The sequence below is a fragment of the Mya arenaria genome, chromosome 2 (genome assembly GCF_026914265.1).
Source record: "Mya arenaria isolate MELC-2E11 chromosome 2, ASM2691426v1".
Taxonomy (NCBI): Eukaryota; Metazoa; Mollusca; class Bivalvia; order Myida; family Myidae; genus Mya; species Mya arenaria.
Window position 1 is genome coordinate 56,375,933 of NC_069123.1, and position 13,164 is coordinate 56,389,096.

Below are 13,164 nucleotides of genomic sequence, written 5' to 3' on the forward strand. Positions count from 1 at the left end.
GACTTTAGAAAGATATATTGACGTCTCTTGCATCGCTAGGTATAACTTTTATGAAGTATTATGAAGCCTTTCTAAAGTTATAAAGGTTTCCCATTATTTGCATGAACATTAGATGAACTAGTAACAGTGAATTATTTGAATCTAGAAAAAAATATTAAATCTAGAATGCTTAGTCCAAGTTGAGATTGAGATCTTAGATGTCAACGCAGTGCATCGACTCTATACACTATATGGATATGCACGATATACCGTGACAGTACATACACTGGTGTTATATTCTATACCAGTATATACTGTGCACGGTATATATTCTATTCATTCTCAGAGGTGTTGAAGCAGTGCTTCAACACCCCTGTTCTCTATACAATGTATACAGCCAGAGATTTTGAAGATTTACTTCAACTCCTCTGTTATAGTCTATATACATTGTGGAAGCGTGCACTATACTCTATCCATTCTCAGAGGTGTTGAAGCAGTGCTTCAACACCCCTGTTCTCTATACAATGTATACAACCAGAGATTTTGAAGATTTACTTCAACTCCTCTGTTATAGTCTATATACATTGTGGAAGCGTGCACTATACTCTATTCATTCTCAGAGGTGTTGAAGCAGTGCTTCAACACCTCTGTTCTCTATGCAATGTATACAGCCAGAGATTTTGAAGATTTACTTCAACTCCTCTGTTATAGTCTATATACATTGTGGAAGCGTGCACTATACTCTATTCAATCTCAGAGGTGTTGAAGCAGTGCTTCAACACCTCTGTTCTCTATGCATTGTAGATTTTGAAACTTTACTTCAACTCCTCTGTTATAGTCTATATACATTGTGGTAGCGTGGACTATTCTCTATCTGTAGATTTGAATCTCTGTTATAGTCTATATACATTGTGGTGATGTGCACTATTCTCTATTTGAATAGAGAGGTGTTGAAGCAGAGTTTCAACACCACATCACCTCTATTTATTCTTTGTCCAGTGAAAATGAAAAATGGGAGAAAAATGCTTAGATTTTTTTGTTGGTTTTGTGTTATATCAGACACCACATTTAATATACTACAAGTATAATACAATCACATTGTACAAAATATAATTTTTTGGGCAAAATGTTTTTAAAAGTTAAATGAAAATGAGAATTTCTGGACTTAGCATCAGCTCTGCCAAATTTTGCAATAAAATTACCAAAATAACTTTTTAAAACAGATATTATATAACATTATAAGATACTTGAAATATACAAACTATGTATTTTGTAAAATATGATTTTTAGGTAAATTTGTTAGAAAAAATTTGAAAATTTCTGCATTTTGCCTATTACTTTGTCAAATTTCGCAATAAAATTACCAGAATTAATGTTTTTAAATATATTTTATATTACAGTATAATAGACCTTAAGTAAAGAAACTACATACTTATGTGAAATGTGCTTTTGGGGCACAATGTTTGACAAATGAAATGAAAAAATTGAAATTTGGTCACCTAGGTGTCAATGAATTTTAAGTTTTTATATTGCAGATATTTACCAGTCACGCAAAATGCACAATTGCAAACAACATGCAAAAGCACTTTGTAACCAATATAATGAGACAGGCACTTTGGTTTACCAAGCCTTGCCTTGCAAACGTCTACATAAGACTAAAAATGTCTGTCTAAGATACCAGGCGTGAAGCTGCATATAACACTAGTACGCGGATGAATCCACATGATTCTAATAAAAACATAAAAAAAATCAGCCAAAGTTGCAGTATGCGTACTTGACTACATGATCCTTTAAATGTCATTTTTATTTTCCAGTACAAAATAAAGCACCTCAGAACGCCCAGAATGCACCATGTTTTTCAAAATATTCGAGGGGGCATGCCCCGAGACCCACCTAGCAATTATGAATTTACATATAAAGGGCTAGCTAAGCCCCTTACTTCTGTATGCAAAACAAGACTACGTGCTCATCTTTTCTTTATTTATTCTGCCTGTTAATTTGCTTGTAAGCTTATGTTAGTCAACAATGTAATAACATTAGCTGGGCCAAAATACAAAAGTCTCTTCTTTTGAGTAAAAATTCGAAAAATTCCGTTATTGTTAAATTTCTGTGAATGTTTATTATTCTTTTGCAAAGAGGTATGCAATTATGACTGCCGGGTTTATAAACAAAAATACGATATCAGGAATGGTCTGAAACAGCCCTAAAACACACAAAAGCCTTAAATAAAACAAACATATTATATATTAAAGAGAATTGGAGTACTGTCTATAAAACATACACCTTAAAACACAATCTATGAACAGTTTTTGCCAATGTCTCTTATAAAAAAAAGCTACAACAAAAATATCGCTGGAAGTGATGGTACTTCCAATACGCCCGTTTTCTTTAAAAAAGCAGAACTTGTAATTCAATGTGCTAGTAGAAGGTAAATTGTTGTTGCATTATTATACACAGTTAGAAATACCATTTTTAATAATTGTTTTCATTGTTAATGCTGCACTCTCACAGATATATGAACTTTTGTTATTTTTAACTTGGAATGAAAAACTTTTGTGCACATGTCTGATAACAGTTATATGAGACTGCATACAAAATCACAGTTTTTCCTATTACCATTTAAAACTCTATGTTTAATGGTTAGTAATGCTTGAGAAGAAATGAACAATTTGGCAGTTTTTCAGACAATTGAGTTCTGTTTCATTGAGAGTTATCTTATATGACTGGATTGAAGGCATTCATGCAAAAGTCAGACTATTTTAATTAATTTTTTCAAAACAAATGCGAAAACTCTTAATTAGTGACAGTGCAGGTTTAACATCCTTTTAGATTTAATCACTATGATTTCAAAATTATCAGACACACATGATACTAGATGTATACTGTCTTGTTTGGAATTCTTGCCCTTATTCAGTATTGGTTTAATCATAGCAGTATTTATTTGAACTGCCTCTAGGTTAAAGTGTGATAAAATTCATAAGATGTCAAATATATAAGTATATAAGATTCACAATTCTTTGAAGGAATGAACTCCTGCTTACATGTCATATGACAAATTATGGACAAATACAGAACCTAATCCTAATAATTTTTCTCCAGAATTATCAAAGGGGTCACTCTTAACAAAGATCTAGTATAAACTTAATAATAATTTCTTTAGTTTAACAATGCTATAAAATGTTGAAAGGCCATAGGCAGGTAGTTCTGACGTTCATACCCTTCAAAACCTTTGACAAGAGGCATGTCTTTCAAATATAATTATGAATTACTGGTGTAAATGGGTAGTGGGTAATGCACATGTCAATTGTAACCACCACCACCCCCGTCCGGGGGTATACTGGGTGTGAATGCGGTGGTTTTGTCTTACCTATGGTATGTTGGATGCGGGGGAATTTGGCAGGGATTTTACCATCAGTTCAGGGAATTTAACCTGGGGTAGGCTGGACCGAAATTCAAAAGTCCCCGGACCTGGGGGTGGGGTGTGGTTACAATTGACAGGTGCATTATGCAATTCATTTTGTTGCCCACTCTTTTGTTTTTCTTTGATAATCCATTGCACACAACTAAATATCAGGATCTCAAATACTATATATGTTGAAATATGACAACTTTTGACATCAATGTTTTAGTTATAGTTATGAATAATGAGCGTTCATTCATTGCTTTTTTATCAAATCACAATCATAGGTGTTAGCAAAGCACACCACTTTGGGCAGTAATGTTTAATGATGTGGCTCCTCTTATCAACCAAGCACTTGGGCTGTTGGTGGATAACCATTTCCCTAGTTTCCTCCCTGTCTGGTCACCTGTTTGAAAATTAAAACATTGATAATATATAATATTGACAAAACTTGAAAGTATCCAGAATTGTACACTATGTTTATACATTTGCTGAATTAAATGAATAAGCTAAGGAAATGTACATTCAAAACAAAAGGGCCAGCATGGCCCTTAATTGATCACCTGATTAAAATGACCATGAACAAGTCAGTCAGGTAACAACTGGTTATGAAAGGTGTTGCTATTTGCTAAACAGGTTAGTGGTTGCTGTGTTATTTGATGGTTGACAAGGACTCCTCAAAGAAGGCTGCTCTTTGTTAACAGAAATGAGAAGTATGGTAAGCTGGTTGTTCCCATGGTCAATGGATGTTATGGTAATGAACCTGAATGTTGCTATGGAAGTCAATGCTTACTAAGGAAGTAATTGGTTGCTATGGATGTTGGCTGTTGCTCAGGAAAAATGTGGTTGCTAAATAAGGCATTGGTGCCTATAAAGGTAGTTAATGGATGCGTTGGAAGGAATTGGATGCTAAGGAAGTCATTGGTTGAATGGGAATTCATTTGTTGCTATGGATGAAGGTAGTTGCTAAGGCAATCATTGGTTGATAAAGAAGCCAAGGATTGTTTAAGAAGTCATCATTTTTTATGGAAGTCATTGGCTGCTGTAAATGAAGTATTTGATAAGGATGTCCTTGGTTGCTTATAAAGTGGTTGTTAAGGAAGACATTGTGAGTTTGGATTGTAGTCATTAAGTCAGACAAGCGGGTTCCTTAAGGGTACTACGAGGTCTACGATTTCCTCAACAAGGCAAAACCTTGCTTAACATCGTGCCAAAAGGTGATTATTATATTGTTGTAACAACTTGTTTCATAATCTTTGAAACTAAATAACTTTTAGACCTCAGTTTCTAAGGAATTCATACATTACTGCAGAAGTCATTGCCTGATTTGAATGTGTATCAATTTTTGATCTAGAAGTCTATCAGTAACAGGGGAACTCTGGTTGGGACAACTTTGACCCCAAAGACGAAACTTGAACAACATTCATAAAAAAACACTTAACAACAATCAGTGATTTTTTATGAATTCTTTTTACTGCCTGTACAATGTACCTTGCAAATTCGATAAAAAGTCAACTTTGGGAAAAATACAAAATCAGGCCAAAATAGCTTATATAATGGCAAATATACATTTTTTAACTTTTTTATGCATACCTTATGCTGTGAAAGGTAATCACTGATAATGAACTACGAACTCCAACATATAAACACCACATACACAAAAACAAATTGATTACATATATAAATTACAGAATATTCACATGGTCTTATGATATTATAGATGAATATTATAATGTTATTTTTAGATACCAGTTACGGATAGTAGTAATGAAGAATACCAGATTACAAAATCAAAGTGGAAATTGGAACTATTAGAGAATCACTTTATTTGTGGGTAGGTCACTTAAATATTCATTGAGGTGAAAAGAAATTACCATATGATGTATTGCATATGTTTAACCGCTGTTGCACAATCATCATTTCCAAGTGACTGTCTTCATGTCCAGTACTAGCTTACAAAATCCCTTTCTAGATAGTCAAAGACTTCATCTGATGCATCTTAAAAAGGAAGAATACAACACAATCATGAACACAATAAATGCAAATAATGTTGGGTATGCTTTAAACATGATTCAAATGCAAAACATCTTGGCAATTATTTCTAGAGCAATCTAAATGTCCTACATGAGATTTATTATCTTATGAAAAAGTGATGTTTATGTACAAGCCAAATATACTAGAAATGTGTCAAGTGGACATTAAGTCTTGTGTTGCTTGGTGAATTGCATATACTGTGAACATAATTAACAAAAAAACAGGGATTTCTCATAATATGACAAAGTTTTTTTTAAAAAGTTTGGTAAAGATTGAGCCATACAATGTTTTTATCTGGACTGCATCATCTTTTATTCTGGGCAGCATAATATGGAAATCCAGGCCATGTATACATCTGGGTTTTATCTGTAATGGACCACATTTTCCAAAATGTATGTAGGCAAATGAGTTACATGGAAATAAAAACTATCTATACATAATAATAAGTGATTTGTATACATGTGTTTACCTTGGTATTATATACTCATAGATATATTATATGACATAATATTGGGTTAATATAAAAAAAATGAAATAATATATAAATCAATATAAATCAAGCAAATTTAAACTAACACAAACAATTATATTCTAAATAGACTATTTAGACAAATCGAGATTTTCTGACTTTGTAAAAGTGCCGTAATTCATAGTTATTTATGCTAGATAGTTGGTATGAGTGACCCCTTTGATGAATCTGAAGAAAAAAATATATATATTTTGGGTTATTTTTTGGTAAAATGTCACTAAATTTTGTAGAGGTCAAAATTCAGCACATTCCCTTCAAGTCACTGTGTTTTCTTCGATACAGGCACAACCGAGCTTAAATATTAAACGAGAAAGTCTAGAACGATGCAGGGTTCATTGGGTTTGTTTACAAAAATTCAAGCATCCGGTTAAGAAGACGACAAATAAGAATGGTATTAAGTTGGTAGAATGGAACTCCTTCCTGATTCCTGCACATGTAAGTTGTAAGTATTGACTATATCGGGATACCATACAGGACACTCAAGTGTTATTTTATATTTTCTTAGTTATCATGCAAATGAAAATAATCACTATCATTTAGAAGTTATTCAGTTGCGAATGGTTTGTTTACATTAATTAGTAATATGAATTTAATTGAATACACCAATTTTTATTAGAGCTTTGCACCAAATTAAATTGAGTTCATTTTACGGGAGTAACCCACACTAGCGGATCCAGAAAGGGGTGGGACCCCCAACCCAACCCCCCAAAAAATAAAATAAAATCGCCTGAAAACTTCTACAACCTGCCAAATTAAATTGAGTTCATTTTATGTGAGTAACCCACACTAACGGATCCAGAAAGGGGGTGGGACCCCCCCCCCAAAAAAAAAAAACAAAAAAAAAAAAAACATTCTGTAAAGAATCTCAGGACAATTATTCAAAAAAATCTTTTAATCTTTGATATCATAATGGTAAAAAAATACCAAAATGTAAAAAAAAATATCAAGTCAGAGAATGTGTTGGAACCGGTGTCGCCAAAATTGCAGTCCAGTGTTGTATCCACTGTGCTATGAAAGCTTATCCTAAACAGTTGGAATATTTAATCTTTATACCTAACTTGTAATATATTGGCGATTTATTTTTATTGTAAATTATGTGGTACTTCAGTTAGTAAGTTTTAATGCATTGTACACATAGATACCAAGTTTATGTCAGTTTTCGTCAATTTTCTTTTTTCGCTATTTCATTAAACAGAGTACAGCCCCTTTTAAACAAGTCTTTAGGAGGTACTGTTGGTGATTGTTATTAAAGCTGCATTTTCACAGATTTACCATTCTGACAACTTTTTTTTCATCATGGAATGAATCATGCAATGTTAGTGCATAAATTATGTCCGCGAACCATGATTTAAAACTGCTGAAAAAATATCAGATAGCTGTTTTTCATATGTACGTTCATAATTGTTGTTCTGTGACTTAAATTTGAACACTTTCAGAAAAATGAAATAATAAGCAGATTTCTCAATACATGACATCTGTTTTATTGTTAGCAATTTAAGGCATTGATTCTCTGAGATAATAATAATGTTAAAATGGTCAATCTGTGAGAGTGCAGCTTTAAGACTCATTTTTCCTAAGATCAGCCAAGTTAGTATTATAGCTAATTTTAGCTTAAAAGTAGGTGAATTTTATATTTGTTTCAGACCAGATACTCTTAAGGGACCAATTTAAGGGCAAACAGACAAACGTTTTGATGCAAAGAAAGCATTGGATTTGAAAGGTAGATTTTTAACACATATTTACATGTACTCAATGTCATTACTAGTATAACATTATGTATTCAAGTATAAGATATTTCAAGTATTTGGTCAGGTTGTTAGGTTTAATTGAAACTGTTAAGCAAATAAATGAAAGTCCATGCAATTTTGCATGCACATGTTTGTTGCATGCAGATTTTACTCAGATGGCATAGGGTACAGTTACTCTTGTAACTTGCTTAAAATAAATGCAATTAATTCTGCATGTGTCTGAAGTCATGTTTTATTTTTCTCTACAAATTGTTTTGAAAAATGCAATTGTTTGATTTCCTTTTATGTGTTATGCATTGCAGTTCCCATGGAAAAGAAAAATGGAGAGATTCTAAAAGTATGAAGATACTCCTGTGTATAATGAGGAAATCTTGTCAGTGAATGGTAAGTTCTCTTTGGATTAATTCTATGCATAACAATATAAATATGAGGTATTAAAGCCAAGAAATGAGAATTAACATAATTATTCTGTTGAAACATACATTGACATATTAAATATAAAGACATATGATTTGTCTGTGCTATTATACTCCTACCACTTGATGTTTAGGGTTCATTTGGACAAGTCTTCTTTTATCCATAATTCCAAATGCTTCTGAGATTTCTAACACATATTAAATATGTTGAGGAGAAGTGTTGTGCAAAAAACATTTTTGTATATGGTATTTTAGAGTTATTGCTCTTTGATTATTTTTCTTTCACTTTTCTATGTTTTTGAGGTATTAACTTCAAACTTCATGCACATATTGGACGTGATATGAAAAATAGCTGTGCATATGAATCATTAAATTGTGTATGGTAGTCAAAGAATTGTAAACCTTTGATTATTATCTTTATATTTTTTTTTATTTTTTTTTCTTCTCTTCATAACTTTTTTTTCATTTTTTACTTTAATTTAACAAAACACTATTCTGTTTTTGGTATATTAATGATTATTTTCTTATGTTTATTTTGTGCTTGGCAGTTTTAAAATTATTGCCTAATTGGTTACTGTATGCTTAAAAGCAAACATCACCCTCAGTGAAACCTCTTATTACAATAGGTGATAGCTGTAGTTTTTCATGGAAACAAGTGTTTGACAGTATGAGTCATTTTTAGTAGCAGTATATTATGTACATTTAAGGTATAAGTTCTCTTTTGCTAATTGTTCAGTTGTTTTTCAGTTTTTGCAATTGTGGACCAGGCCAGAGTTGTACTAAACCAACTAAGACACAATGAGATACAGGAACGACACAATGAGAAACAGGAAACAGGAAAGTGATGACTGATCGCCACCTGTTACAAATTCATCTAGGTACAGTTTTTATTCCAGATTTGATACAACTGTAAACTGTTTTATGCATGCTATGATTATGTTCATCATGTTTGTTTAAGACCGTGATGATGAGGACTAATCTATTGATTATCCCTTGCCAAAAGGCAAAGTGGATACAGTAATTGTGTAATTGTGCACGTGTGTGTGCGTGTGCACGGAATGTAATCTTGAGCATAAATCCCCCAGGTATTAACTTCAAACTTCATATACAGATAGATCCCTATTGAGGAGAAGTGCAGTGTAAAGGGACCAAAACTCTGTTTACAGTTCTTTTTGTAATAACCCTTTGTTACCAACATACTGAGTTTTTGTCTGCAGCAGAACTTGAAGAGTCTTTGAGGTGTTGATTTCAAACTTCAAATATGTACAGATAGATCTCATTTAGCAGAAGTGCAGTGCACAGAAACCATAACTCAAGATTTTTTTTGTAGTAATTGCTCTTTGTTAGTTTTCAATTTATCCTTTGTTGTAATGCACAGTTGTGATCATTTTAAACTTTTAAACTTTGCATTTAATGCCAATAATAGGCCTTTAATATTTGACTTGGAAATTCTGGTTAAGGTTTTGCATGCAAGCACACATAGGTTAATATCTCAGCAACTACTTGAGGTATTGCATTGAGACTTGATACAATGGTACTCAACCATCCAACCTACTTATTTAAACAAGTAAGATAACTCTAGTTTGCATTTAATGCAAATAATAGGCCTTTATTATTTGACATAGAAATTCTGGTTAAGGTTTTGCATGCTAGCACACATAGGTTAATATCTCAGCAACTGCTTGAGGTATTGCATTGAGACTTGATACAATGGTACTCAACCATCCAACCTACTTAATTTTCCAAGTTATATAACTATAGTTTGTATTTAATGCAAATACTTGCCTTTATTATTTCACTCAGAAATTCTGGTTAAGGTTTTGCATGTAAGCACACATAGGTTAATATCTCAGTAACTACTGGATGAATTGCATTGAAACTTTATACAACCACCCAACCTAATTGAATAATCAAGTTAGATAAAAATTCTGGTTAAAATGTTGCATGTAACCACATTTATGTTAATATCTCCGCACATCATGTATTGCATTGAAATCTAATCTAACAGTGATCCATGCATGTTTCGCCAAAACTTTTCAATCTTTACACTGAAAAGCAGCGGAATAGTCGAGAGCGCTGTCTCTGTGACAGCTCTTGTCTCTTTGGTCTTTATTCATACTGGCCAGAATATGTTTACCAAAAAAATCAGTAGAGATTGATAACTGTTCAGGTTGGACAAAAAGCATGTAGGTTGTTTGTTCTAATAATATAAACTGTAAATGCTTCGGAAACTCTATATATAATTTTCATGATATTTGTCAGTATTTATTCTCGTCAACATTTAAATAATATTAGGTGAAACTTGTTTATTGGTCAAAATGTGTTTGATTAGAGTGGCCTCAAGTTCCACTTTATATGAATGAAATTTGGTCAAGTTTTAGAAAAAAACTATGTTCTAGTTTTATAGGCCATATTCTCTTCCCAAGCTTTCCTTAAAGAAAGAATGTAGGTAATATGAAACAGGAGTATTAAAAACCTTTTTAAAATTGCTATTTATAGAGGTATCTTTTCCTCATCATAAATCACAACTTAGCCAGCAAGACTTTTCAACAAATAAGGCATAACATGTAAAAAGTTAATAATTAGGCACATATTTTAGTGAATACAATCTTGTGAACATATTATTGAAACAAATAATGTGTCTGGTTCTGAGGTGAGCAATAAAGCACATTGCTTAGTAACAATGGAGCTAGCTCATTATTAAAAGTTTGTTTTAAACTTGAATGAAATGAATGCAAATCATATATTATTATTTTTAATCTATATTTTTTTAGTTACCTTGTTCTGTTGTTAATTTCCATACTGACTTGGTCAATTATGGCTACTTTGTCTAATTATATTTTAACTTCTAACCTAAATGTTTCATTGTACTTTGAGTGTTCTGTTAACTATATTGCACATTACCCTATATGACAGTATAAATTCAATAAAACCATGGTCATTAAGTTCCATACATATTGGAGCACATGGTAAGCTTCTAGAAATGTCACTTCTTAAACCTAGATTCTTGATCTGTTCGCCACATTGTTTTGTTAATTTTTTGTTTATAAAAACAAATGATTGTTTAATGTCAAGGAAACCCTTTTAAAGTTAAAATGTAGATGTACATAGATAACTGTCAAATATTATTTACCATTTAGTAACTGTCTAAAGGCAAAATTTCCATTCATTTTTATATTTGATTTGGGCCCCTAGGGTCGTGGTCACTGTAACTAAAAATAGAACAATGCTTGGTACTGAATAACTTCAGTTTTAATACATTTAAAACTGAATCTCACAATAAAGGCTGAAGTTCCTGTTGCATTGCATCATTTCTAGTTAACTTTTTAATTTGACTCTTTTTATTGCTTTCAACAGGCACATATTACATCATTATTGTATTCATTTTTAAGACAAAGCCTCATTTAATTGAGCGTGCTGTCCAAAGACAGCTCTTGTTGACATAATTATAAGACACCTTATGTTATGGTTTATATGAACAATAGCTGTTTCTGTGTATGTTTTAGAAGCAACTTCCATTTCTTATCATATTGATGGCCATAGATATACATACATGTACGGGATTATTGACATCAGATTCTTAGGATTAAATTTACTAATGTTCTGTTCATGTTCAAAATAGATACAGTTATGGTAAATGCATGGTCTTGTTTGTTTATAAAATAGATAACCATGTCTTTTGGTTGTCCTGGTCTCCTGTCCTGTTATGTAAATTGGGTTTTATGGACATCTTCGATATTGTAGGTCCAATTCTAGTGTCTAGCTGGAAAAGTATTTAACCTAGGGAGACCTTAGTTTGGGTTATCATGTTGGATATATCTAAATGTTGGCATGTCGGGAAATGACAATTTTAGGCTATGCCAATTTAAAAATGTAGACGTTGCTGGGCAAGGCTCCACACCCAAGTGACTGTCGCATTATATTCTTGAAAAAATGCCTTGGGCTTTTGGTTTGTTATGAATTTTGCGAGTCTGGCAAATATCTGCATTATAAAATTCATCGACATACAGGTGACAGAGAAAAAGGTCAATTTTCAATGATTTCAAAAGATTTATTAACTAAAAGGGGATCATCATAAATGAATACAGAGAACAAGGTTAATTGATTTGACAGAGGATTAATGCAGAGCTTCAAAAATTAAGGAGACAATTTCAGAAAAAATGCACATAAATGATTTTTGTTTATTTGTGTTGTTTGATAACTGCTGTGTGTCGATTTTTATTTAATTTCATTTTACCCCCCAAATCACACTTCACACAATACATGGTTTCTACACTTTAGGTTTGTTATACTGTATTATAGTATCTATTGAATACAGTAAAACTTCTGGTCATTGTATTGCAAAATTTGTGCTAATAATTTGCAATTTCAGAAATTCTCATTTTTATTTAATTTTTCAAACATTTTCCCCAAAATTCACATTTCACAAAATTACATAGTTTCTTTACTTTTGATATATTAAACTGTAATATTTATGAAATACAGTCATTCTGGTCATTCTATTGCAATATTTGAAAAAAGTTATTGGCAAATTACAGAAATTCTCATTTCCATTTAATTTTTCATACATTTTACCCCGAAAATCATATTTAAAAAAAAACTGTGTTTCTATATTTTTTATATATAATAATGTTAAATGATATATATTAGATTCAGTAGTTCTGGTGTTTTTATTGCAAAATAAGGCAGAGTTATTGGCAAAATTCATAAATTGTCATTTTCATTTAATTTTTCCAACATTTTACCCCAAAAATCATTTTTGCGCCATGTAATTGTTCTATGATTTAAGTATATTAAATATGTTGCCTGATATGACATAAATTCATCAAAATTATTTTTGTGCAGTTTTCTCCATTTTTTGTTCAAAAAACTGTGTTTCTATATTTTTTATATATAATAATGTTAAATGATATATATTAGATTCAGTAGTTCTGGTGTTTTTATTGCAAAATAAGGCAGAGTTATTGGCAAAATTCATAAATTGTCATTTTCATTTAATTTTTCCAACATTTTACCCCAAAAATCATTTTTGCGCCATGTAATTGTTCTATGATTTAA

At 31.7% G+C, this 13,164-nt stretch overlaps 1 protein-coding gene and 2 long non-coding RNA genes across 3 annotated transcripts in view; 2 read left to right on the forward strand and 1 right to left on the reverse strand.

Annotated features, from left to right (window-relative positions):
- LOC128218794 (endoprotease aex-5-like) overlaps positions 1-13,164 on the forward strand; it is a 74,431-nt gene that overhangs the window by 21,574 nt on the left and 39,693 nt on the right. The window lies entirely within an intron of this gene.
- LOC128218811 (uncharacterized) lies at positions 3,692-5,718 on the reverse strand. The gene is made up of 3 exons (XR_008258471.1): positions 5,697-5,718; positions 5,254-5,377; positions 3,692-3,785 (listed from the first exon to the last, which is right to left on the reverse strand). It is a non-coding gene; the product is annotated as an uncharacterized LOC128218811 (long non-coding RNA).
- LOC128218817 (uncharacterized) lies at positions 7,585-9,228 on the forward strand. Its single transcript, XR_008258472.1, has 3 exons — positions 7,585-7,662; positions 7,993-8,074; positions 8,854-9,228. It is a non-coding gene; the product is annotated as an uncharacterized LOC128218817 (long non-coding RNA).